Source organism: Pipistrellus kuhlii, unplaced genomic scaffold (genome assembly GCF_014108245.1).
Source record: "Pipistrellus kuhlii isolate mPipKuh1 unplaced genomic scaffold, mPipKuh1.p scaffold_m20_p_1, whole genome shotgun sequence".
Taxonomy (NCBI): domain Eukaryota; kingdom Metazoa; phylum Chordata; class Mammalia; order Chiroptera; family Vespertilionidae; genus Pipistrellus; species Pipistrellus kuhlii.
In genome coordinates this window covers 8,612,830-8,627,968 of record NW_023425404.1, presented here as the reverse complement: position 1 = coordinate 8,627,968, position 15,139 = coordinate 8,612,830, and the positions used below count along the sequence as shown (strand labels likewise).

The window sequence follows — 15,139 nt, the reverse complement described above, 5'->3', positions numbered from 1 at the left end:
TCACAGAACTCAGAGAAACATATTCACTGAATAATTATATGAAATATGAACAGCTAGATGAAGAAGGGCATAGACCAAGGTATATGGAAGGAGGATAGATATTCTATAACCTCTCCAGGTATACCACTCTTCCAGAACCTGTGTGTGGCCAACCACCTAGAAGCTCTCTAACCCTCCTTGTCTAGGGATGTTTATGGAGGTCCTTTTACACAGGCATGACTGATTAAGTCACTTACTATTGGATTAGTTCAATCCCCAACCTCCTTCTCTCTCCAGAGGTCTGAGGGTAGGGCTGCAAGTTCTAACTCTCCAATCACATGATTGGTTCCCCTGGCAGCCAGGCTAGCCTCTTCCAATAGTCATCTCATTAGCATAAAGTCAGATGTGTTTGACAGGGGTTTGTTCTGAATAACTAAACATGCTCCTCTCCCCCAAGATTCAATGAAAGATAAGAATTTTAGAATCTCTGTGCCAGGAACATGGCACAAGTAACAAATATATTATTTCTTATTATGGCCCAATATCACAGGCCTGTTTTCTATGTTAAGCTGAAATCTGCCTCTACAAAAGCCACTTCCATTTGCTTACAGTCAGTTGACTGTCTCACCCATGTTACATATGACTGGATTCTACTAAATTTCTTTCCCTTTTAAGATAAAATTTTGCTTCTTTTCATCAAATTATTACAAATAAATTTATAAAGATATTCCTGCAAAGCTTATAATGAAAATAATAAGTCAGAAAAATATTGGTAACCCCTCCCAATCTCAACTCAGAGAATAATACTTTCAACTCTTTTAGTTTTATTTTAATATTTAGCAATTATTCTGTCATAGTACTGTTTTTCATTTTGATTTATTTGCATTTTATACATTAATGCTCATTTTAGTCATTATTATTTATTTTCTAAATAGCCACAATTTCATTTTTCAGTCATTCTGTTGAATAAATCTCTGCCAACATATATACTTTATTTTTTAAGAGCTTTGTGTTTCATATTTTAATAGCATTTTCAGTTTGTGGTTTTTAATAGGTGCAAATTATCTCTGTAAAATTATTTAAATGGGACTTTAAAAACTATTTTTCTATTCTCTGCATAGTAGTTGGGGATTGAACTAATCCAATAGTAAGTCAGAGGCCTATTGAGATATCTGTTATTTTATTCCTTTCTTTTTCTTCTTTTTTTCCCCTCTTTATCTCAATCTTTGAATTCCATGAGTCTATTAGAGGCTATCTTACAATGTCTGGTGAATTGAGGGTATTTCCTCTCCCCGTATAGTGAAAGTATATATATATATATATATATATATTAGATCAATTGGTGAAAGCATAAATAGGTAGGGATCTAGCTACTTTACCAAGAAATTCCCTTCCAGAATGTCATCTCTACAAATATTTTCTCTCTAGTAATTCAGTTTCTCAGGTCTAAGTTTCTCTGTGTATGAGTGTTTTATGTTTGTAAGTAAGTATTTTTCCATTTGTAGCTGTGGGGCAGGGTCTGGAGAACTGAGAAAAAAGTGGTCTCAGGTAGATAAATTAGTCTCAGAGGTCAAAGTGTACTTTTCCTGCCCTGACCAGTTTGGTGCAGTGGATAGAGTATTGGCCTATGGACTGAAAGGTCCCAGATTCAATTCCAGTCAAGGGCATGTACCTTGGTTGTGGGTACATCCCTAGTAGGGGGTGTGCAGGAGGCAGCTGATTAAAGTTTATCTCTCATCCATGTTTCTAATTCTCTATCCTTTTCCCTTTCTCTCTGTAAAAAATGAATAAAAATCTTTCTAAACTGTACTTCTCCTATTTTCCTTATAATCTCACATCTCTGGCATAGCCTGAACTCAGGTTCCAAATCCAAAGCTCTACTTGATCAGATTATCTTAGTATATTTCCTTGCTACGATGCAGATATTATCCAGAAATCTATCTGATTCTTGTTTAGGCTTCTAACCAATCCTCTTTCAGAAATACGTGATGTTTCCAATTCCTATATTTTTCTAGGGTTCTACAGAAAAACTAACCTTGAATACTCTTTGCTTCTTCCTCTGCTGCAAATTGACTTTCAACTTTTATTCCTCTTCATCATGATGTTCCAAAGGGAAGTAAGTTGTTTCATTTGCTATTACTACCCTTCCTCCATGCCACTCAAATAATCCCGCACCAACCCTCAAGGCAGATCTGCCATATTTGGCCCTATTTTGCCATCTTTTACTCTCCACCAAATCATATCCACTCTTGGATCTGATCTGTTTGGTTGGCAAAATGCTTACCTTGACTCTGAACAATGTTCTCATTTTCATCTTTTCAAATTTGTTTCATGCCAATGCTTACTCCCCTTTCTATATCTTCAGCTACCCATTTGCTGTCAGGGGCATGTTCTGACACTGGTTTTGGCCTGGATTAAGTCCAGGGTTCTGAATCAGGAGCCTGGACTTGATAGAGAAGGAATTACAAATGACACTATGGGACATACTTCACAGATCAGTGGCTTGAGCATTGGGGTAAGGAGACTTGGTCATGGAGGAATTTCCCATTGAATATGAGGATCTTTGAAGAGGATGAGTGTAGTGAGTTCCCTGGCATCTATTGGGAACAGGACATAAAAGTTGAGAATGCTAAACCAGCTTGGATAACATTGTTTTGCTGGGGAATTTAAGTCAGAGGCCTATTGAGATATCTGTTATTACTGACAAACTCCACAAGGTTCTAGAACTGGCAAAACAATTAGGTCTGAGTTAAAAGACATAGAATAGCCAGCTGGGGCAAGAACACAGCACACTTGCTAATTAGTCTGGAGGAAGCCAATTGCCCACATTTTTATGGACTGCTAATTACGAAAAAGTTAGCAACATGCTCTGAAGACAAAAATAACCACATGGTAGTTTCTTGCATTTAGTAATAAAAAGGGGTGTCTGGGACATAGACTACATCAACTGAAAATATTCTATAGTTCTTAAACTAAAAGAACACACTGCTATTAATAAAGATATACTTTAGAAATCAATGGTTCTTTTCTTAGATTATAAGATGAGACATTATAGAATACTAGAGGCCAGGTGCATGAAAATTCATGCACTGGAGTGGGGATCCCTCAGCCCAGCCTGTCCCTTCTCACAGTCTGGGAGCCCTCAGAGACAGTAGTCAACCCAGTGATCAGGGGAAGGCGATGACCCATCACACCTCTGCTGTTGCCACTGCCGGCAGTGCAAGCCTTGGCCAACCCTGGTTACCTAAGCCTCAGGTGGCCCTGGGTGGCTGGGCAGGGAGCGGGGCTAAGGGGTCTTGTTGCTGCCATCTTGTGGCTGTGGGCACAGGCAGTCAATTAGCATATTCCCTTTTTATTGGCTGTGGGATCCAAATCTTTGGGATGGCATGATGGTCAATTAGCATATTCCCTCTTTATTAGATAGGATAACTCTAGGTTGGGCATTTGTGCTAATGATTTCATTTTAAAGAGCTCAGTTCTCTATTTGAATACCAATTCTCAGCCTATTTTAAAACATATCCCAATGGGAGAAAGAGCTAAATAAATAATTTTATCATATTCTTTATTCTAAATACTGTGATAGTTCCCCCAAAATTGCTCTCTTTCAACCCATTTAGGTTTGTGCAAAGAGAATGTGTTTAAAGAGTTTTCCTCTATTTTTTGCAACATTGTAGGCAGTTAATAAGTGTTTATAGAAAAAAGAAAAAAAAAAAGAATGTATAAGTGAACAGATGCTTAAAGCATTGTGTGTATTAGAATGATAGAATTTCATATGTTAAGAAATAATTAAAAAAACAACAACTTGTCTCCTCTTGTTTTGAAGATGAGGAAACTGAGGCAAAGAGTTGAAGTAGAGAGGTTGCTCAGGGTCTTACAACTGGTTAGTGGTAGAAACATGTCTGGAATCCATTTCTCAAGTCAGCACTCTTTTCATTTTAAGTTAATTTTCATTCAACTTAAGAGAAGAATGAATTGCTTCTGTAGGGCTGATTCCGACCTAAATCCCATTACATCAGCAAAGCCTGGAGTTGTGAAAGGCTCAAATGCCAAATGAGAAAAGTAAAGTGTCTCTTAAAACAAAAAAGAAATCCAAATAAATTGGTATAGTTGGTTTTATGAAGGAATAAAGTTTTCACAAGCAAAGGTGTGTGTGTAGAGGGGGGAAGAAGGGGATGGAAAATTATGTGCCATGAACTTATTTTGAAAGTGTGAATGTCAACCTCAATGTACAGGAGGTAGTTAGCCCTAAGGAGCTCTAACTGTGCAAATGGAAAAAGCAGATTTCCATTTTTAGCCAATCAGTAGAAATCATAGGCTGATTTGTTTATCCCTTGCATCGGTAACAAATTTTCTAATTGGATTGACAAGATGCTTAGCAGTTAGGTATGAAAGAACAGATGACAATGGAAATAAGTAGAGGAATATTTAGACCCAGCAATACCATCCATGGCTCAGACACCAGGTAACATTTCTTCACTGGTAGAATGTATTAAGAAGTGACTATAGAGTTTTTGTATTTTTAATGAAAGGTTTGGGTGCATTACCCAAGGGTTGTTGGTAATCATAATAGTGTAGTCACATGTGATGCTACCTATAATATCAATAATTCTGAGCATAGCTTTCCTCATTTGTGAAGATAGGTTTTAATTGACACCTACCACATGGGGTTGTTTTGAGGATTAAATGAGAGCATGCAAGTAAGATTTTGCATAGTGCATTCCATATAAACAGCACTAGGACAATGTTAGATCTTATTATTGTTGTTAGCTACTCCAGGGACACTATATTGTAAGGATCCATACTCCTCTTGCTGCTGCAATGAGACCTCAGTAAATTAATTTTTTTCTCACTGGTCTACTATACAATTTGAGGATATGACCATGTCAAGCTCTTCCCTCAGGAGGGCAATGCAATGTCACTGAAAAATTTATCTTCCCTTGGAATTCAGAACATTTGGTTCAAATCCACAGTTCATAGCTATCATGTGTGCTATCTATGCTAGAATACCCTGGAAGATGAGATTCATTTATTTGATCACTTTCTGGCTGAACAAACCATTATTTCTTTAAAATTCTTAAGTAATTTTAATGATCTCTAAAGTTGAGACCATCATACCCATTCCTCTGGAATGCCCTGAGGATCAGGTGAAGGTATAGAGTGAAAGTGCTCATTTGCAACTCTATGGACTTGAGTATTTGTTATTGATATTCTCAGAAGGCCCATATTCAGTTGCTCCATCAAGGACCAAGATAAAAGCCATCTTTTCTCTGAAGCCTCTCTTGGGCTCTCCAAACTCCAGACAGATGGCACTCTTTTTCCTCTGCATACCCACTCCATTTCAGCTTACCACCTTGGTGCTCAGAGAATGCACTGCCTGTAGAGCAGTAGTTTACATTATTCTTTACTAGCTACCATAACTTCAGAACAGAGCATCTATATCTAATTGACCTCATTGTTCCCCTGATGCAAAACACAGTATCTTGCCTATAGTAAGTGTTCAACAAATATTTGATCAATAAGAAACCAGCTTTCACGAATCCATATGCAATACTAAGGTCTGTGAGTTATGGAAAAATATTGTAGTAAAAGCACATAAATACTTAAATTACAATTTTATCTTTTCAAATAAGATGATCAAGACCTTGAGAATTTAAAATTAATTAGAAATAAAGTCCCCCTTTATTTATTTCTCCTGTTATTCTGTAAATAAACACATGCTGAGCACATTTCAGGTGGCAGGGCCTGTGGTGGGCATTATGAATTCAAGTTAACAAAAATAAATAGTTCCACTCCAAAGAGCTTGCAGCATATTAGTAATAAGAAGTTAATAAGGAAGTAATATCAAGACTGGTTTGGCTGACTAAACATATAGAACTTTCTTTTTAAAAAGAGGTCAATGAAGAATTCTTAACTGCCTTCTTTTGTCCATTCTTAATTTCGACAATTTGGTCACTGTTCATTAGCAAAATTAAATTTGACTACGGAGACCAGGTCAGGCAAATAATTTTTATGGTTAAATAAACAACAACACAAAAATCTCCTATAGCTACTGGGTGAAATTTGCTTTGAATTATTTCTCCTAATCACGAGTAATTGGGCATGTACTCTTCAGTTAAAAATAAACACATAAAACTACATTGATCTACTTTTCTTGCTAATGAGGTTTGGAAACCATAGTTATGTTACTTAAACTTAATTTTCTTCACTTATTTAAAATTCTGAAGAGGACAAATAACTTTCAGAGAATATTTCCACATAACAAGACAGAATTATTTAATGAAATTCCTGGACATACATTTTAACTGAAGAATCATAAGCTATTTGCCTGCCATGGAACTATCCAGGCGATAGGATTCAACATGAATTTCTCAGTTATTGTATTGTCTGATAGGTAATTTGAATGAAAGAAAAACTTCTTTAGTTGTGCAATCAAGACTAGTTAATTCACATGGCCTCCAAAGCAGCAGGAGCCCCTGGACTGCTATACTTTTAAGATGATGAAATTGGATTTTGCTCAGCATGTGTTTATTTACGGAATAACAGGAGAAATAAATAAGTGATAGCTGTGAACTGTGGATTTAGCTGTACATGCTGCCTCCTCATCCCTCAACACACACCCCTATTCCACACTAACCTAGACCACCTCTAGAATTCTGCTTTCCTATGACTGTGGGAGCTTATAATCAAAGCAAATAGGGACTTAGAGTGTCTGTGTGTCCCTTTTTCAACAATGAGGTCAAGGAATTCATGGATAGAAAACACCTGAAGTGATTTTCCTTTGGGATCAACCCGGGCCCTGGTGGGGAAATTGGTGATACACTCTCAAGCATGTAACACTTGCAGCCTGTGGGCCCCATGCAGCCCACAATAAATATTTTTGCAGCCTGGCCTATATAACAGTATGTAAGAAATGTTTTAATAAAAACATTCTTAGTTTATGAAGCAATAAATGCATGTCAACTTGACATAGTTCAGTGGATACAGAACTAACACTTGAAGCCTTACAGAGGTGTTTCAAAGGTGTTACCCTGTGCATCCTACCAATGATATTAAAGCAAAACAAGAAGTTTGGGTGAAATGGTATCCAAGCTCAGACTGAAAAGCCAGCCAAAATTATCTTTATGCACCCATAATTTTAGCCTCATAGTTAAGAAATTTTAGAGCAAACTGAGTGTTGTTTGCTGGTGCTGGCTATGGGATTTGGGATTTGGGTGATAATATCAGTCAATCAAAAATCAAAATCACTGCCAAGACTGGTTTGGCTCAGTGGATAGAGCATTGGCCTGAGGACTGAAAGGTCCCAGGTTCAATTCTGGTCGAGGGCAGGTATCTTGGTTGCAGGAACATCCCCAGTAGGGTGTGTGCAAGAGGCAGCTGATCGGTGTTTCTCTCTCATCGATGTTTCTAACTCTCTATCCTTCTCTCTTCCTCTCTGTAAAAAATCAATAAAATATATTTTAAAAAATCAAAATCACTGAGGCAACACGGTACTCTTCAATCAAAATATTATCATTCACTTTAGTTCTCAAAATAGCTGAAAATAAGGTACTATCATTAATGCATAGTATAGGTAATTTTTATGTGTCATAAAAGTATAAAATATTAACATTTTCATTTATTTTGTCTGGCTTAGCTGATGGTGACTCCAGATGGTAACTGAGTGAAATAAGAGTTTTGGCCTCAGAAGTTACAAGGCAGTGGTAGCTTCCTGGGAGGTTGCCATGTCTGCATTAATATAACACAACACTGATGGCTCCTTCTAGGTTGTGCCAGAAAAACATTTTCTGTGCATTTACTGCTTCAGTCTTCATAGCAGTCAGAAATCAAGTATGTGATCACTGTCCATATTTATTTCACTGATGAGGTCACTGAAGCACAGAGAAGTTCAAGGTCATACTCTAGAAATGGGAAGAGTGAGGATTTGAACTCTGGCAGAAGAGCTTAACCCTTTGTATTTTCAAGCACACCTATTGGGTAGGGATGGTCTTCTGATGAATTATTTAGTATCTGGAATATGAGTAATGTCTAACCTGATGACAGGGAGCTGACTGTAAATCCATGGAATGAGAAATGAAAATCACACACTTTCTTGTCTGGAAGCAGAGTCATTCTATAGCATGGGTAAGCAAATATTCATGCAGAATGAGATTCATTGCACTTATCACAATTGCTCACAGATGGACACTCTTCAAACAGAGATTCATGCTGAATTTTAATGGTGCTTTTCTGCAGAACACATTTTCAAAATGGATAATAGCATATTCATATTTCCCTTTCACTTGCCAAATATGAGATGATTAAGAAACCTGCTCATCCTTTAAATATTCTTGCCATATGCATGCATATTTCAAATGTGTGTGTCAGCAATAAATATTTGTTGAATGAATATGAAAGTATATACACAAACATACATGATGCAACATGAGCACATATGTTTAATTTGACAAATACTTGTTACATACTTTCTGAATATAAACTTGGGATGAAGAATATTGAAAATACATCTAATTCTTTTCTGTTCCAAAGGAATAATATTGAAGGGGAGGCAAGACATGCTCATCATTATTCTGGTGGTGTTTCTCAGTGTGGTCTCTGGCCTAGTAGGATTAGCACCACTTGGGGACTTGTTAGAAATGCAATTTTTTTTTCAACCCACCAGAGAACTCTTGAATCAGAACTCTGTGGATGGGGATCCACAGCAATTAATGTTTCTAAAATTCCCCCAGAGGAGTCTGATGAACATTAAAGTGTCAGAAACACTGGAGCTACAAGACAGCTTCAATGTACTGCAGGAAGTAGCAATTACTCTCAATTGGGGACTTTTGAGAAGAGTTGAAGAAGGAGGTGATATTTGAACAGAGTCTTGGAGGACAAGAAGGAGAATAAAAACAAAGAGAAGAATGGGATGAGTAAAAATTTACTTGTTTGGGTCAGAGTTCAGGCTGCCTATAGCTGGAAACCTAGATTGAGGTAAGATAATGAAAGGTCCTAAATGACATGCATATAAATTTAGACACTATTCTGAAAGCCATAGAGTTCATTGAAGGTTTCTGAGTCTGGGCAAAAGTGTGATCAAAGCTACTTTCTCTTTTTTGTACCCAGTAACTAATTCAGCAGATGTTCTCAGCTACTAGAAAAGCATAGTCTTAAATCAATCCCCACCCCCATTAAGAGCATTTAAACATTAACAATTATATGTCTTGGCCAGAGCCATGATAAGTTCTGATTTTTCTTGACTACTCTGACACATGCAACTTAATTTCAGTAACTCTACAATGCCCAAGTCTCCCCTTTGTGTGGGTGTATGTGTGTGTGTGCATTACGTGGTTATAGGGAATCTCAGCTACTTTTAAATTCAACTGAGCTTTAGGAAGCTATGTAAAAATAAAGGGAAATGTGCTGCCTGCTTGTGCCTCCTTTGTTATTTGACAATCAGAAGGATGACTGCTTTCAAGTGGTGCAGGTGGCCTCTTCCAGTGCTAATTCCAGCATCTTAACCAGTTCAGCATCATAAGAAGCTTCTTCGGAAGGGAAATAATTATGTCCCTATCCCTGATTATTTTCTTTGTCCAGTATTGTGGGCACCTGCTTGGCCACCCGCCTTCCTTTTCTTTGATTTCCACTTGCATCATCTTTCTCCTTCCCTGGGTCAGCCTGCATGTTTCAATTCATCCACTCCCTGGATGAGCTCATTCATTCACTGGCTTTCTCCTTGCAATTCTCATTGTGCCTTCTTATGTTTGCATAATTGATCCGCTGCTTTGCAAGAGCAGGTGGATGAATAAGTTTATTGCTTTAAAACAAATTTTTCTGCTTCTCTCTTTTATTGCACTTGTCTTTAGTCAATCTTTGGTTCAGCCAGCTCCTTCTCCCTCTATTGACTAATCTGTTTGTGTATTTATCACACTGGTGGTGAGGGATTCCATACTGGTTCTATTGTTAAGTGAAGAAAGTGAAAACCCACTGATAAAATAGCTGTGATTCCTAATATTCAAGTGGAGGGAGGATGAGCCATGAAGCCAGAAGTCCTTATTATCTTATACCTTATCTGCTTAAGGGCTCTTTTATACCATAATGGAATGAGTTCATCTATCCTCCCCACATTTCTAGTGGAATTATAGATTCAGTGGCAAAATTATTAAGTCTTCCTGGACACACCTCACCTAACACTCCAGGACCTTTGCTGCAAACATGCACTATCCTCAGCTTTGGGCTTTATTGTGTGTGTTAATTTACTTAGTCCAGTACTTTAAAAGGCATTTATCCAGTCTAGTTTTATGTGATCCAGATACTAGATGTTTTTCCTATATTTTGAGGAGCCTTTTAAAATAGAGGTGTTTGCATGGCACCACATAGTAATCTTATTGTTAATTAATATGGAATTATATAGGTCTCAACAGGACATTTGGTGTACACTAGAGGTGTCAAACATATTTTGTTTTATCAAACTGTGCTTTTCCATCCATTCAAATACTTCTACTACTTATATTATTGTTAATAATAATAATAATAATAATAATAATGGAATTAGCTAAATATAACTGTTAATTATTATATTTTCTCATTCCACAATTTCAACAATGTTGTTACTTTATATGTTCTCAAATATAGTCAGCCCAATATCTAAGCCCAAGGCTCTGTGTTGGATTCTGTGGAGTTAACAAAATGAGTGGGATATGATTTCTAGCTTCCAGAGGTTGAGAACTGAGTGAGAGAGAGGGACAGGATATACATATATGTAAGATTTACAGAAGCCTTCTAGAAGAAATACAAAGACTTGAGGATATTGATAATTAGACAAAAGAAGAAAGAATGTGCTTGGTAGAGTAAAATGAATTGATATGGAAGAATATATGGAGCACTTGTGAGTACTATATAGTTCAGAAGGATTGGAGACTGAGAAGTGGAAGAGTGTAGTTGGAAAGGTAGACTGGGGAGGAGAGGTGGCATAGGATGGAATTAATAAAACAGTGAGGAATGGTTTTGAACAGAGGTTGGCAAACTAGGGCCCATGGACCAAATTCAGCTCACTTTCTGTTTTTGTAAATAAAGTTTTATTTGAACATGGCCATACTCATTTGCTACTTTCATACTCCAATAGCAGAGTTGAATATTGTGGCACAGTCTATCTAGCCACAAAGCTGGAAATATTTGCCATCCAGCCCTATGTGAAATTTTGCCAACCCTTAATACACTTCCATAAAGTACAACATTTTTTGTGCTGGGATGGACAATCCACAACTGCAGCAGACTGTTGAAGATATAGATGTTTCTAGAGCAGCATTTTTTATTTAGAGGGTTAAATGTTTGAATAAAGAATGAATATATGAGTAAATATGCATTTCTGTTAAGATAATGTAGCAACAATGGGTGTATTACTTTTTTTTTTCACAAAAGGCTAATCTGAGAGCGCTCAGAACAGTGTCCCTTTTGGACAGCATTTTGTATTTCTAGGGAGAGACATCTGAAAATATTTGGACAAATTTTTCACCAGAAGTGACTCAGAGAAGATGAAGCTAGTTAGGATAAAGACCACTTTGGAGAATGGGGTGACACTGGGAAGGAAAGAATTTTGATTGACTTAGTCTTGACATTTCTCAGACATCCCAGGCAGTCCTACCTCTGTGAGCATGAACTCTCCTCCTTCTCTCTGTCCCAGCCAGAATCCAGCTCTCTTGCATTTCTGACAAGTAATACACTCAGAGCTTCTTTCCTCACACCTACCAATTATGTACCAGTTGCAGATGGGGGAGAGGGAGGAGGATTTAATTAAACTACGTTATTTCACATATAGAGATTCTCGTTTTGTTTCATTGTCAATAGCTCCCTTGGCTCTCAATTGTTGGCATGTAGTTTATTAGTTGATACTTAGTGACCTTTTAAAATAATTTCTGCATGGTTAACTCAAAGTTTATGGCAGTTAGCTTACATCATATAGCTTTGCCAATTTTCAGTGGCAGAGATTATATTCTGCCTTTTTTCTATGAAGAAGTACAGTCCAGAGGTCTCAGGTTCAATCTTTGCCTCCTTAAGGTATGCATGGGCTGACAATGTGTCTTCTCTTTCTCCCTCACCTCTTTTGTTTTTAACAAATACAGTACTTATAGCTGCAATAACCATGGGGTTTCTTAATGGGACAGCATAGCACAGTAAAAAGGTGGAGACATATTTATTAAGTACTTAGAAATTAAAATTATAGCTCTCAAGCTAATTTGTCCCCATTGATTAGAACTGGAAAAATCCATGGACATTTAGGTATCTATATAAGAACATTAGGGAGTGTAGGGGAGGGTGGGGAAAAAGTGGAGAGATCAACCAAAGGACTTGTGTGCATACATATGAGCCTTACCAGTGGTCAAGGACAACAGGGGGGTAGGGGCATGTGTGGAGAGGGGTGGGGGATGAAGACAAATATGTGATACCTTAATAAAAATAAAAAAATAAAAACAATAAAAAAGATGACATTTGTTATATGGACAAAAATTTTTTTTTAAAAAAATCCAGCCTTTGTTTTAAACAAGGTCCCTGAAGAATGATTCAAGTATAGTGAAACTTCCCAAGGGGACCTGCAACTACAGTAAAGGCAATGATGATAGTACATTATATCTTCAGGGAGCAAGAATGAGAAAGGAAAGAGGACAAGAGCTTGTTCACATAAAGCAGAGATGCATACATATCTTCAAGTAGTCTTATCCAAAGCATAGCTGGGTTTCTCATGTGTGTGTGCGCACATGTGCGTGCGTGCGTGCGTGCGTGTGTGTGTGTGTGTGGGTGTGTGAAAGTGGCTGATATATAATCCAGTAGGTTGTATTCTGTGGATTCAGAGTGTTTTTCTCTTTAGTTCTCCATATTCCATTTCTAATATCATCCTAACAAACTACTTAATTACCTACCTACTTTTATAAGCATACTGTGCCAATTGGAAATAATTAGAATGATTGATAATGCCATTAAAAAATTCCAGTGCTTTGGCCTATTCACTTATTGCACAATTTCAGGGGAACATCTTGCTTTATTATAGGTATTTTCAACCAGACTACTGAAAGAAGTTCTGGGAGTTATAGCAATTTTGTATTTTGTTTTGTTTTGTTTTTGTTGTTGTTTTTTGTTTTTTGTTTTTTTGTTTTTGTTTTTATTTAAAGTAGGCTTATAAAACTCTTTAGCTCTAGACATCCAGTGGGAGACAGAGAAAATCCAGCTGGTCAGCTAGAACTCTGACTTGGTGTGGGAGCACATTCTGTCTGCATGAGCACCATCCCTCTTGTGATCTAGAGAAAGCAGTGAGACCTTATTTTCTATAAATTTTCAAGTCCAAAGTAAGAAAGGGGGAGGCCAGTGAGGAAGTGCAGGGATAGGGAACAGCTTCTCCCTAGCAGCAGCTTCTTTTTCTCTTTGCTTGCTTTGGGAAACCAGGGAAGAGAGCAGCGCATGAGGGAAAATGGAAAGTACTTCAGGAGGGTTTGCCCTCCCTGAGAAATCAGGAAACAGAACAGAATATGTCACATGTGATGGGGAGCCCGGTCCCCTGTGATCTAACCCCAAGTATAAAAATTGGTGTTTCCTTATGCTCTAGGCTGTTTCAGCTAGAAGGTTCTCCTCACCTGTGTCACACTTATCAGATGGGAACTGTGACGCCAGCCATATGGGCATGTGCATGTAGTAGTAATGTACCATGTAGTAGCAATGTAATGGAATATGTCTGTGCTGTAATTTTCTGGTGTTCAGACCTGTCTTTCCCTCCTTCTTAGTTTTTAAGGAGCTATGGAAAACCAACCTAGAAACATTGTCTCTTCAATAATTTCCTATTTTTATTTTTATTTCCTTCAACTTCATTGGTGAATGATTTTTTTTCTTCCATCTAAAAACCAATGGAAGCTATTATTTTTATATGATATGAAATTATATGAATAATTCAAAACATTTAGTCCATGACAGCTTCTATTCTTAGTTCTCTAAGAGTTCAAATATTTCTTTTTTTATTATCACAACAATTCTAGGAGTGAGTTCTCTTATTATTCTCATTTTGCAGATGAGGAAACTGAAGCTTAAAATGGGCACTTCTCACCTGGCTGGTGTGGCTCAGAGATTGGGTGCTGACCCATCAAGCAAGAGGTTACCAATTTAATTCCTAGTCGGGGCCCATGTCTGGGTTGAGGGCTCAATCCATCAGGAGGCAGGGGGGTGTGCAAGAGGCATCCAATTGATGTTTCTCTCTTATCAATGTTTTTATCTTTATGTCCCTCTCCTTTCCTCTCTTCCTAAAATAAATAAAAACATGCTTTAAAATAGGTACTTTGCTTGTGGGTAAGATTTCAGGAGCCTAAACACCGCGGTTTAAATGACTGGGGAGGTGGCTCCTGGGTGTTTTCCAGCTTCTGAGCCAAACAGGTTGCAGCTGCACCTTCCACTTTGGGTTTCTGTCCTCTTTCTCATTTATGAGGAGGTTTATCTTCCTTTGAAGAAAGCACGCACGTTCTTTCATTTTATCTCTCCTTTTTTAAATAAACTATCATTACTATATGTTTGATGCAGAATTGGGGCCTCTAAAAAAACTTAAAGTACTGCTTTGTCTGGAAGTCCTTTCCTTTCTTATTCTGCAGAGTATTCATAAATCTTGGGACACAGATGAATATGTTTAATCTGGTTAAGAACCTTATTACTAAGTAGAAAGTAAAGTAATATTATCCATGTTTCCATATTTTATGGATACCATTTACTTGAAAGAAATGTTTTCTGAGACCTAAGAATATAAATACCATGTCCTTGACTTTGGATTGGCATAGGGAGAAGGAAGGAAGACAGAGAAATAGGAGGATGAGAATACCTACTATTGTCATTATTCTCTGATAAATCAGTTAAACTGCACTGTGCCTGACCTTGCTAGGTGCTCTTTATGCATGATGCCATATTTCTCAGAACAACTCTGCTCAGTAGGTTTGATAAGCCCATTTTACAGATGCATAAATCCAGGGAGATCAAGTGACTTGCCCAAGGTCACTGAGGCACTATGGGCTGGGTGGGATTTCCAGTCGGGTCAAGACCAAAGCCTTGGTTGTTTTCCCCATATATAGTCATGTCACCTCCTGTAATTAATATTCCATTTTTCCCCCTCTCCTCCACCTCCCAGACCTACCCTGAAAAGAATGATTGAAAAATACTC

The 15,139-nt window shown here is 37.6% G+C and overlaps 1 protein-coding gene across 16 annotated transcripts in view; it reads left to right on the top strand.

The window, feature by feature from the left end:
* NRXN3 (neurexin 3) overlaps positions 1 to 15,139 on the top strand; it is a 1,462,974-nt gene that overhangs the window by 603,004 nt on the left and 844,831 nt on the right. The gene's annotated exons all lie outside the window — the stretch shown is intronic.